The sequence below is a fragment of the Camelus dromedarius genome, chromosome 9, assembly GCF_036321535.1.
Source record: "Camelus dromedarius isolate mCamDro1 chromosome 9, mCamDro1.pat, whole genome shotgun sequence".
NCBI lineage: Eukaryota > Metazoa > Chordata > Mammalia > Artiodactyla > Camelidae > Camelus > Camelus dromedarius.
In genome coordinates, this window is record NC_087444.1 from 25,048,656 (window position 1) to 25,062,296 (window position 13,641).

A 13,641-nucleotide genomic window follows, 5' to 3' on the forward strand; every position below is an offset into this window, starting at 1 on the left:
GAGATTATTTGATTTACATTCACCCTGACATGAGCTCCGTGCCGGGAAGGAAGTGGTTTTGTTCAGCATCCTCCCCACGTGCTGCCTGGTATGGGTCCGAGCATGTAATACTTGCTCGTACATGTTTGTCAAACCAGCAAATGAACTGGGAGCAAGACGTAGCCGACTCAGCCAGTAACCTGCCAGGGCTCAGTTCATCAGTCTCTAAATCTGAGATAACATCTTCCGTCCCTACTTCCCAGGTTTGAAAAACCTAACAGAAATATTGACCCAGAATATGTACAGCGCCAGCTGCAAAAACCCATAAAAATAATCTTTAAGTGTACATTTAGCAAGTGTAAATAGATCGACCTCTTTCTTCATATCCCTAAACTTAAAAGTGAGTCAAAATGAGACGTTCCATGAATTGCCAGTACCTCGGATGGCAGAGTGTTTTCTGAGTTAACTTTTTTTATTAAATAGCTTTGGTTTGATCATTAACTGTTAAGTTCTATGAGAGCAGCACTGATCTCAAAGACGGTCTTTAATGACCTCAGCTTCTTGGTATTTAGACCACCGGGTAATCTCCTCCTCCTAAGTGTGGGTTGAAACCAGTGACCTGCCTCTAATGAATAGAATCTGGCAAAGGGATGGAACATCACTCCTGCGATTAGGTTACAAAAGACTAGGGCTTCCATCTCACTGGTACTCTCTCTGTTTACTTAGTGGCTTGCACACTTTGCCACAGCAAGCTGCCACGTAGGAAAGGCTCACATGGCAACAGACAGACAGTGACCTCCAGCCAACACACAGCAAGAAAGTGAGGTTCTCAGCCTGACAGCCCACGTGGAACTCAATTCTTCTTACAACCGTGTGAGTTTGGAAGTAGACCATTCTTCATTTGAGCCTGGAGGTAGCTGACACCTTCGCTGCAGCCCGAAGGAGAGCTGAGCCACACCCAGGCATCTGACCTAAAGAATCCTGTTGTTTTAAGCTACTGAGTGTTGGGATAATAATTTGTTATGCAGCAATAGCTAACTAATAAAACTTCCACAGATTTCCAGGACATCAGATGACAGTAATTGTGCCTGGCATATTCTAAGTTAGCCTTTTGGTCAATGGCTCAGGTTTTATCATTTGTCTGTAATCTTAATGAGAGCAGGATCATAAACATTTTAATGACTGAATAAAGTGAGGGTCTGGCAAAGTGCTGATATACAGGAGGTACTTGGTAAATGTGCAATGAATGATGAATAATTAAGTGAAGCAAGATGATCTCTAGTGATGCTGAATGACATGCCAGAGAAAAGCAGGTGAGTGATGGGGCCCTCGGAGGAAGATGGTGGAGCCTCTGACAAAGAATGAAAAGAGTAAGAGTGGAGGCACAGAACCAAGTGAAGTCCTCGCCTCTGGGCTATGACGTGAGCCAGGAAGTTTACAACAGGGCAGCGCCATCTTGATGTACCTTCCTTTTGCAATTTCATCTCTTTTCCCCACAGTCTAAAGTGAAATCTTAAAGAACTCAAACTTCAAAAATAAGGGAATAGTAAAATAAAGAGGAACATTCACACTGTGATGTACTCTGTGGTCATTAAAAATGACGGTATACATGACTTAGATATTATCACCATTCAGACTGGATAAAGCAGGTTGCAAAATAATGCATAGGACATGATTTCATTTTGGTAAAAGTGTATGTGTGTTCACATACTAAACAGTCTGGGAGGAGATATACTGACAGTGCTTATGTTTTCCTGGTGGGACAATGGGTGATTTTTACTCTTTTTATGCTTTTTAGAAACTTCTAATTTTTTTAACAACAAACATGCATTACTTTTACACTCATAAACAGTAAAAGTTATATAAATTTATTGCTAAATATATAAAACAAGGAAGATGCCCTAAAGATAACACTTCCCTGTTAATACTACTATTGGAAAAGACATCACATGGCGTAGAATGAAACTCCCCTCGGATCCTGTAGCTGGAACATTCTCATGCAGTAGTCACTGGGTTTCATGCTGGGGCCATCAGGGCCCCTGAACCTTGGGTCCTTCCCAGTTCAAAGGTTCATCAAGAGAGATTGGTGCCCCTGATGTTTTAAAAGGTTTTCAAAGGAGGTCCAACTATCGTATGAGCTGCTTCCATGACAGACCCTTCCTTCCTGGGGATTTTTAAGTCCTCAGAAAGCTTGGCCTTAACTCTGGAAAAGTGATTCTCACTATTTTCTAGTGCAGCAGAATAAACAGAGGAGCTTGTTTAAGTTCTCTTTCCCTTTGTGAGGGATCAACTTTGTAGATTTGGGGCAGGACCTAGGAATCCATACTTTAACCCATGCACTCTGGAAATTTCAGTATCTATTGTCTAAGGGCTACAGATGGGAAACTACTTTCAAAAACTATCATTCTGCTTGGCTTGGATACATTCTAAGATAAATAATATTTTTATCTGTATTGCTGTCTTCCCTCTTTTTTCTTATTTTCACCAACTGCACAGACTGGAATACAGAAATATGCTTCCACAAGAATGGTCTGGATCTCAGTTTGAAAGTTTCAGGCACTTTAAAGTTGAGCTTTAAGGTCCTTCAATTAGTCTGTTTACTCCATTCCTTGGGCCACCTGTCCATCTATTCACCGCAGGGTACATGTTAAGCATTTACGTTCTGGGCACCGTGCAGACGACAGGACTTAGAAGGACCCACACCAAAGTCCAATTTGCCACTGCAGCCTCCTTGACTGCTCGAAGTGAGTCAAGTTCTATTTGACTGAAAGCCTGGCACACACTCCACTACAGCAAGTGCTCTCTCCAACATGTTGGCAGAGGCATCTGACTTCAAAATCTGGCGAGAACAGGGCTTGGTATATAGGAGGCATTCAAAAAAGTGTTCAAGGAAAAACAGCGTCCTGGTGCAGGGGCAGTGGGTCAGAGCTTTTTGAGAACAGTGTTTCTCGCATTCAGGCCCTTCCCTCAGATCTCCCTGCTTTTAGTCACACATTTCCTCACATCCTGTCAGTTCTATCGCAAGGAAAACAGCTCCTCAGCCCACCAGGCATCCTTCCTCCTTCCTTCCGTCTACCCCAGAGCTATTTCCCAAACACATCTCTGAGTTCATCACTTCTTTATTTAGGAAGCCTCCAGTGGCTCCCTATTTTCTCCAGTAATTGTTCTCAATTTGTGGAATATTCCAAACCTTCATAAAACTGGGTTCCATCATGCTGATACACAAAGGACCCTTTCCCCCAGGACAAGGTACATTCACGTATTATTGGGACTAAATTCAATCTGCTGTTGGACTTAGCTGGAATAAGTTGCTGAATATTCAAATGATAGTAAGCTTGGTTAGCATATAGTTCATTACAAAACCATTACCTCTGTCTTGTAAACTGTATGCCCTGCCGAGATGACCGGGATCCCATAGTGTGTGTATTGCACTAATTGAGAACTGACAACTTCCAGCCCAGAGGGTAAATGCCTGATGTTCTGGCCACCACATCCTTCCCCTCCCTCTCTGGCAGACATCAGTAGCAGACCAGAGACCTTTTCCATTTTCCTGCTCTTGCGTCCTATGCTTTCTCCTTTTCTAAACACATCTGCCCTTAAACCATTCTCATTGCTTATTCTCAGGCTGATTCCTCCTCATCCTGAGCTCCTATGATGGGTTCCATTTCCTGACATTTATCTTCCAGGAACTGACCACAGAATATGACTCCAGACTGTGGTACTGCCCATCTGACTGAGGATAAGTTACTGAATGTCAGTACAAATAGATTCTCTTCTCTGTAAGATGGGGGTATAATTTGTCACAGGAAAGTTATGAAGGTTAAAAGAGAAAATGCAAGTGCAATGCTTGACATGGTTAGTAAATGTGATGAAAGGGAAGAAGGCGATTGAGGGAAAGAAGCACAAAGAACAGGAGGAGACGGATGCACGTTAGGACTGAAGGCATTGTCACTCGGAAAAAAATGCTGAGAATGTGCTAAGAAAGCTGCTGGTTGGAAAAATTTGCCGTATGAAATCATCTGTACATAGAAAGTTATAGAAATTTCTGCAACAGAGAGATTTTATTCAATGACCAGAGTTTAGTTTTCTAAAAGATTAATAGACTCCTCCAGACAGAATTTAATTCTCTGAATTAAAAATATTCTATCAACAGAAGTCAGAAGAGCTTTGGTTTCTCACTATAAATGAATAGATTTGCATTCTGGCTTACATATTCATCTCCCTTGAGTTCAATTAGTAAAAGTCTATCTCTAAGATACAGATCACCCCAGGATGTAGACACCAAATCGGGCTTCTAAGTCTATAAAGAAGAGGGCTAAACACTGGGCTGTGGACATGGTAAGGTCTTTTCCTAAGCGACCTTGTCTCGGGCAGTAACTGACCTTCCCCAGATGATAACTGACCACATCAAGCAACAACTGGGAGTTTGAGCTCTTTTTTCATCAAATGGCTAGGCTGCCACAACTACCTTTTCCTGCACACGCAGTAGGTCCCAAATTAGAACGTGAGCCCCAGAAGGCATGGGTCCAATTAGATGTCTTTGTATCTTCAGCCCCTGACACGGTAAGCATCCAATAAACGTTTGCTGTTAGAAGTAAGTTAATAAAGTTATTAATATTACACAACAAGACAGGTCTCTCACTTCTCATTAGAGGAGTCGGTCCTTATCAGAAACGCGTAGTGCCAAAACCTGTCATAAAAGCTGAATGCGGTCTCCGTTACCGATAACCCATTCTTAAAAAAAGAGTGTTTTAAAGTAGAATATAATGTTACATAGTAATTATTGCTGAGATCACATCACAATGCTCGTTGTTGCTGTGTAATGGACCCAAGTACCTGCTCAGTAACTTCAGTCCAAGGGACGTGTTTAATTATAGATTCTATCATGGCATAAAGGATTGGGACCTAATTACCCAACAGGAATTGCAAAACTGTTTTCTAAAAGCAAACCCTCTTGTTTCATTTTTATAAAATTACTTAATTCTTATTAATGTACTATCTCATGTACTTATAAATAAAGAAAAAAGAATCCGTGTACCATCAAGCTAAACTGATACAACTATTCAAGCTTTTACAATAGTGATTTTCTGAATGCGCCCTGAGGGAATTGACAGAAATGTGGTACTAACTGATAGTGTTTTTTTTTTTTAAATGAGCATCTCAATGATTTCAATTCAAATATTCATAGTCATTTTTATCATACAAAAGAAATCGCTAACTTGGTAAGAATATGTGAGGGGACTTATTCAGGAGAGCTCTTAATTTCCAAATTGGGCAGACTTGTTCAAAACAGAAGTAGAGGTGACAAGACAAAGACAGATGAGAACTTGATGTCATCGTGGCTGAAAGCTGCTCACTTTAATCACATGCTCCAAGCAATCTTAGGGAGAGAGACTGAGATTCTCAGACAGCAGGATGGCAGAAGGAACATCAGCTCTAAAAAAGCTTCACATGAAAAGAGACCCCAGGATAGAGGACAGAGAGCCCAGAATGGGGTAAAATGAGAAGAAAATCAGAACAAAACCAGTAGTGTACTATCAATGATGCTACTTCTAAGAGCTTCATTGTGTTGTGGAGAAAACACCACTAACTCCTGTTGTGAGTATGACCACAGTATATTCATTGGGATTTACTGATGTCTGTATTCATGCTTCAGTTGACAGCCACCATGTTGTTAAAGCTTAAACAGAAACTAACCGCATTGATCTTATGTCTAGTTACAACCTGCCACTTCTTAAATCTGTACTTTCTGAGCTAAATGTAAACAAAGGCGGTGACATAAGCCAGCAGTGACAAATACCTGGAGGACATTATACATTAACTCTGTTCTAGAGATGAATTCAATCACTCATATCCACTGGGAGCGGGTATGATTAAAAGGGATGGAATAAATTTGTATATTAAAAAAAATCTGTGGGAACTTTGATCTTGTCAAGGTGACATTAGCAACATGGAAAATAATCACAGAAAACACTTTTTGAATATACATGGGGCCAGCTATACAAGATGTATTGAGGGGCAACTCAGGGCATTTTTCTGAATAATTTGGCATCAATTTGGGTCTGAATAAGTTGGAGTTGAATTATTCAACTTTCCCTTGCCATAACTTTCAGTGGTTTTGAGTTAAGAGTAGTCAGGGCTAGTTTTATTTTTAGTTACATCAAACAGTACAAGGCCACCAGAAAACCTGTCTTTGCCCCTTTGGAAATAAATCTACTAATAGTCTACCTTGGGTTGTCTTTCCATTGGGTTCACAAAGTAGTCTTTGAAAATGCAAACGAAAACATAGCCATGCCTGGATTCAACCCTAAAACAGGGCCCTAGCATCTGCATTTTTAAAAACGCACTCCACGCGGTTTTGACATCCACCTACCTACAGCTGACAAACACTGCTAAACAGAAGCCCAAGTAGAAGCTGATCGCAGACACCAAAAAATAATGAGATTAATAGAATTGGGTCTTGGAGATGACATTCTGATTTCTAGCAGTAGAAGCCAACAGGCCTAGGTCTAAGGTTGGGTTATGTACCGTTCATTTTCTGACAACCAAATTAATGCACATTCACATGCAGACAGTGAGTCTTCCCGGTCCTGGCGTCCAGCAGAAATTTGTCTTGTTGCTTCTTGCCGATGGGGGAGCAGGTACCAGCTCATGACGTGTCTCACTCCTGTTTCACTAAAGACTCACTTGAATGTAGGGGCTGCACATTTTTCTCTTTCAAAAGGGCAGGGCATGGTGGTATTCTAACCCCGTAGAGGAGATGTATGGAGCAGGCAGAGTTAATGTGAGCCCAGGCAGGTTGATTTTTCTCCTGCAATACAACTGACATCTCCATTACACAGATCTAGGCGAGTGTTCAAAAGGATGCAAATGGCACTGTTTTTTCAGGTCCAATATCCTTTCATGTTTTAGACCCCTGATTTCATCAACGCATTAATTTCTGTTCAGACTTTGCATTTTGAGTGATCGCGCAGCAACTGCTCTTTTTTGCAGAGAAGGGGAGATGCGTCCACTTGAGTTTCCCCGAAAGGAAAAAATAATTCATTTTGGGGTGTGCCATATTTGTCGAAGACTCTTTCGGAAAAGGTTAAGTAATCAGCTTCCATCCATAGTCCTGGATGTATGCATTCTTCTCGGTAACACTCTGCTGTGTAAAATGTCACCTTGGAGAGGCCTAGGAGTGCAGCTGGTTGTGTGGGACCCTTCTGCTGGGGGGCGGGGTGTGAAGGTAGCTGCCTTACACTCGCTCCCACACCTCTGCATCTGCCCTTGCTTCCTCCATGCCTTTCTTTCCCTTGTTACTAAACGTGACCAAAGCAATGGGCTTTAGACCTAATTTGATTCCCTCCCCCTCCCCTTCGTGTGGACCTTCGGCAAATTATTCAACTTGTCTGCTCTTCTGTTAATAAGAGATCTCACGTCACACTACGGTTGTCAGGACTAAAAGGAGCTGGTGCAATGCTCAGTTCGTAGCACAGTGTCTGGCACAGCCCTCAACAAGGGGGACTAACCTGCAATTAGCCATTAGAGCTGGACTGGGGTGAGGGGAGTGATGCACCTGCTTTTCACACTAACAGGAAGGAAGTACCAAAAAACTCAGTCATCAAGATAAATACTATTATAATATTTTACAAATTCAAAATGAATGCAGAAAACCCATGATGAACAAACTCTCAAAATTTTAAATAAAAACAGGATCAGTCACGGTGCGAAGGTGAACCATACTGGAGCCGTGAGGCAAAAGGAAAACTCAGCAGTACTGCTGCTGTCTGGATGTAAAATTCTGAGATTTTGTTCATTATGGATTTTCTGTATTCCTTTTGATCTGTCTTCATTTAAATTTTTTGATACTTTGTTCATCACAGACTTCCTTTGCATGACTTCTGAGTTTTTAAAGTGAGGCATTAAAATGTTATTTCTCTTGATGACTGAGGATTTGTGTCCCCAAGATGAGCATCTCCATGGTCATCATTCACTTCACCTTAATCTGGGCTCCTGTGGCGATTACCACATCCTATGGGAAACCTTTGACTCCACCCCAGCCACTTTTGGACTCTGGTCCATGCTGGGCTTCCCGAGTGTTCCACTAATTTTGGCTGAAAGAGCATGACTTATAAGGTGACCTGTGGCTTTGTGAGCATTTACGGCTTTTCCCCACATGTACCTTAGTCTTCCAGGATAACCTGCAGGCTCTGTCTCATGTAGGTGACCCTAGAATGGAGGAAGAGCATCTCCCAGATAAAGGGAAGAAGAGTGTTCTCAGGGGTCCCACCCATGGTTTCAGAGCTGTAATACAAAAAGAGGGTGCACATGCCAAGGGGACCAAAAATCCAGCCCATGAGCCTGAGTCCACCCACAAGTAAAGAATATATTTTACACTTTGATGATATGTAACTAAGAGTATGCCTGTACCCAGAGGGGGCACCTTTTTATATCTGCACAAAGACACCACATAGAGTGGCAGAAGCCCTGGAGATAGTCGTCTTTGGGGTCACCCACAAATATGGAAAAAGTATTTCTCAAAGAAAAACCAACCCTAGTATAGTATGTAACTGACAGCATTTCGGGAGGGTCCCCTGCGGCTGATACCGGGAGATGAGGGCTCACCCAGGTCCTGGGCTGAGGGAAACTCCTAGAAGTAGTCACCTGTTCTGTTCCAGCATCGGGAGAGGGGCAGAGGTAGGGAAGGTACTCAGACAGACTTGCCAGGCAAGGGGACTTAGAGTAAAGACGGCTGAGCTGGAGATTTCTTATGCAACAGCTCTTGGCTCCTCAGAAGCCTGGGGCAGAAAGGGGTCATTTTGGAAGCAGGGACCCTCCAACCTCCTCGCGCTTCTTGGCCAGACTCACTGGTCCCCCCTCTTCCCACTCTCCTCTGATGCCTGGCAACAATGGATGGTGTTACTTTTTTTTTTTTTCCAATAGTTCATTGGGTATTTTAATGCAAATCCAGCCATTCAATTTGCCAACAAACCCGAACATATTCCAGAATCCAGTTACATCAGTAACTAATGAAGCACTGAGACCCCCATCCCAAAACGAACCACAGAACAGTCAGCTCAGTCAGGCCCCTGAGGGTGACACTTGAGCCTCTAAAACAACCGCATAATTAGTTTTCTCAAGATTTTACTTCTAACGGACAGAAATAATTAGAAGCACCAGTGAGAAAGTGACCAGGATCAGGTCCCTTTAGGGAATGAGGAGCACAGAGAAAACCGTGTAATGACTTTTCTCCGTGAGATCCCGTTGTCACTTTCTTTAGGACTTGACTCCTTAATACAGACATTTTTCCTGTTGCTGAGAGTCTACAGATAGGATCGCACAGATTTCCTGGTCCCCCAGACAAAATGTACTTCCTCTAAAGGTCAAGGAGTCATTCCAGAGCAAAACAAAAAACAAAGGGGAAAAAAAAAATCACGTGGGAGAATAACTGGATGTAGGAAAGAGGCCTCTGAGCCGGAGCTAACATTTGTGCAGGGAGAGTGTGTGCGGAAACTGGCCAGATCTTTTATAATTAAAATACGATCACCAAACAGCTGCAACCAGCCCAACAGAACATATTCGGTTTCCTCATGTTATTACCAAAATCACTTCACTACCAAACTCTGGGCTTTTTCTCCAACTTACTCTGAAAAGGGTTCAAAAAGACATATACAAAATATATGATGTAACAGTGTATTATATTATTTTATATTTGATTGATCATATACTAATTATTTTATATCTATTATATATTAAGTATACTATTTATTATGTTAATCATCCTCAATGTATTTTACAGTTACATCATATTGTGTTATGTTAGACTATGCCATAGTATCATATGTTATACATTTAAATAATTTGCCATTTTTCAGCACTAAATTAAGCAGAGAAGTTCTTAGCCTAGAACATGGCTGGCAGTCAGGAAATGTTAGTTCCCTACCTTCTTCCACTGAAAAATGCCCCAGTTCTCTTCAGAGTGGCCTGTGCTCTTTAATCTTAATCCTTTTTTTAATTTCCTGCAGGCCATCATGTTTTGAATGTTCATGATGTGCCTTATAGTATGATAAATATATTCCTATGAATGGTCTCATTTTATTCTTACCCGTGAGGCAGGCAATAGCATTATATTTCATCATGCAGATGAGGAGACTGAGGTCTGAGAGGCAACTTGCCCAAAGTCAAACAGCTAATGACTCCAACACCACTTGATGCCAACCCCCTGCTTTTGACTGCTTGAGTCTCCTCCTCCAGGTGACCTCTTTATTCAGGGTTGAAAATCCAAATTGAGAAGACAACAGCAAGGGTTTTACAAAGCCCCCAAATGATAGTGAATCTGATTCAGCTACATGATGGACAATAACTCCATGATTGACAGGAAAACTACACTCTTTGACAAGTGTCAGCTGAGTTGGCTAATAAGGCTGTCTCTATGAAGACAAGCATTTGATGGCCTAGAGATGACAGGGGCTTGGTTTCAGATCCCAGAGAGTATGGTGATTTGTCCTAAGGTTGTGTAAAGACATGTGTCTGTCCTCACTCACTGACATTCATTTATTCATTCAATAGTTTTTGAGGACTTAACTATGTGTCAAGCCTGTTCCAGCAGACTAGGTCATCAAAAGTAATTCACTGGGAGCTTACCACAGCTAAAACTGTACTAGGAGCATTCATTATCTCATTTAGTTGAATGCCAAGTTTATGAGGTTTCATGTTAGCCTGTCAACATGGAAGAGACACTGGGGCCATCTGGGCAGGATGAAGATGTGCTCTGATAAAAATCCATCCAGCAGCATCCCTGACTGAAGGGCAAACAGGCAGTTAGAAGCCCTTGTAATTCTCCGGGTTCACTGGAAGGAAAGACTTACTCTCTCAGGGCACTGGGGGAATTTATTTCCCTGTCAATTTTTCTTCCATGTTACTTGTCTCTTTCTTATTGATTTACAGGAGCTTTTTTTATATTAAGGACAATTGCTATCTGTTATACATGTTGAAAAATTTCCCTGTCATCTTGTCATTTGTCTTGTAACCTTATGGTTTCCCAAATAGACAGAAGTTTTAGTTGCTTTTATGTTTTCATTTATAGTTTCTGCGGTTGGAGCCTTCTCTAGTCCAAGATTATATTTTCAGCTTCTCCTATATTATCTTTTGATATGTTTTATGGTATGTTTTTCATTTTTAGACCTCATATCCATCTAAAAGTGCATATTGCTATGGTTGGAAAGTAGGGAGCTAATGATGTTTTTCCTAGATATATAGACAATTGTCCCAATCTCACATATTTGAACAGCCAGCTCCTTCTGGGGCAATTTAGAGCCATTAATAAGAATGGGTAAATTGTCCCTGACCTTTAAGGTGAGATTTAATACCAGTTTTCAGCAATGGTCTCCAGAACCTGGTAGCTATGTGTGGTGTTTGACTGATGTTTACGTTTTCCCTAACCTCTGGCATTTGCAGTTCAGCTATTGCACTGTGGTTTTCCCTTAATAGAATTTTACAACAATTATTTTGTATGTGCATCCAGGAGCCCCTTGGCATTGGGAATATTTTAAATTTAAACTCAACAGTGGAAAGGAGGCATGTAAATCTCCACTAACAAATCCTCAGGGATGGTGTATTTACTTTCCTTCTACCTCAAATCTATAAAAATATGTGGCTCACAATGACTTAATTAAAATAAATCTAGCCCTGACATTAGACCTGTTTGTGTCTATTATATAGAATTCTTACCTTTGGACTCCCAGAAAACTTAAAGCAATTTCCTGTGACTAAATATTCAATTCAAATCTAACGATGTGAAGAGAAAAAAAAATGCTAAAATGAGATGAACCTGCACAAAAGTAGTCAGAACCTGAATTCAGAATTAGTTGATTCATTCTGCCAAGAAGAGCATCCATTACAATAAAAAAAATAAAATAAAAAGGACATTACCATACTATGAGCCAGACAGAGTGCTGTGTGCTTGCTTTATTTATGGCTTGTCTTCACAGTAGCCTGGCATGCTAGCTATTGTTATTCTGATAAGACTAATGAAGCTACTGGGGCTCAATATCTCCTGGCAAGGAAGAGCGTAGTCTTAAACTCAGCTGGTCCTGGTCTCCCTTCTCTGCCGCATCTTAATGGGATGAGAAAGAGAAGTCCTCAGGAAGCTTCCTCAGCTCTCTAGTATATTTTCCTGCACTTGCACTCTTTTCCTCTCTGCTCATGTATGAAAGACTCCCCTAGAGTAAAACCAAATCCATGGACTCTGCCAGGATCCAGGAGTAGAACTTTGGTGGGAGGAGCTAAGGGATTACAGCAGTCTTCCTGCTTCCTCCTCCCAAGCCTGCCAGGTGCATCCCTTCCCAGCAATGCCAAGGCGAGAACATTCACCCTATGGAAACTGGCAACTGCTACCAATCAGTGCTTGGCTTTCCACTTCTCACCCAGTTATGAAACATTTATCACTACCCCACTATCTCCCCACTTTGGAAGCACTATTTCAGGAGGTTAAGTCTTTTGCTTAGAAGATGCTTTTGTTTCAAGGGGCTCACAGTGGACGGGGAAAGATAAGGAGGAAATCATGGGGTGGCTTCAGGCTGGCTCTGATTTAGGCTTGGGAATGACAAGGAGCCAGACAGATATGTGACCTCATCAAGTCCTGAAGCTAAATCCCCAATGTTTTACATTTTTTTCATCTATCCAGGTTTTGTCCTCCATACACATAACACTGGATAATTTCAAATTTGATGAATTTGGGGCAAGTCTTGGGGGATAGTATAAAGTATTTTTTTCTAAGCAAGGAAAAAAAATCTGTTGCAGATTCCTTGCTATGCTGCAATACTGCAAAAACACCTCAGCCTCTTTAGAGAAGGGAAAATATCACAACTCATACCAGTAGAAATCATAATTTTGTACAAATTGAATAGACATGGATCAACTAGTTGCTATAGGTGAATAAAGACAGAGAAATTATTTTTAAAACAAATTTAGTCTCTTTCTTGCTAGCAGCAGTTGTCAGATTTTTTGGTCTCAAGATCCTTCTTGCTTTTAAAAATGAGGAACCCAAGGGCCTTTTGTTTGTGTGGGTTATAGCTTATCAACATTTACATATTAGAAATTAAAGCCGTGAACCTAAAAATATGCATTTATTAATTTGCTTAAAGTAATAAACCTATAACTTGTAAACATAAGTGATACTTTTTTAATGAAAAAAATCACCGTCTTTCCCTAAACAAAAGAAAATATAGTAAGAAGAGTGGCCCTCTGCTTGGCTTCAATGCCTGGACTGATGGGAGGCAGCTAGATTCTCTCAGCTGCTTTTGCATTCAGTCTATCGCAAGTCTACCCATCGGGTAGCCTCTGGAACATTTTATGGTACATTTGTGAGAGATGAGAGGGGAAAAGGCACATAGCATCTTAGTGTTACTATGAAGATAGTTTCGGCCCTACGTACCCCTGGAGAAGGTCTCAGGGCTTCCCAGGAACATTTTAAGAAATGCTTGCCATTTTTAAGCCTTTAAAAATATTCCCAAACTGTATGGTACACAGTTGGTACAACTTGTTAAAATGCAGATTTCCTGGGCCCCACAGAGAGAATTCTTTATTCAGTGGGTCAGCTTAGGCATCTGTATTATAAACAAACTCCCCATACTTTGAGAAAGACCTTCATCTTGCAAGCTTCAGGCAGGCTTTGTTCAA

The 13,641-nt window shown here is 41.3% G+C and overlaps 1 protein-coding gene across 2 annotated transcripts in view; it reads right to left on the reverse strand.

Annotated features, from left to right (window-relative positions):
- Window positions 1–13,641, reverse strand: part of CDH13 (cadherin 13) — a 1,287,194-nt gene that overhangs the window by 374,574 nt on the left and 898,979 nt on the right. The window lies entirely within an intron of this gene.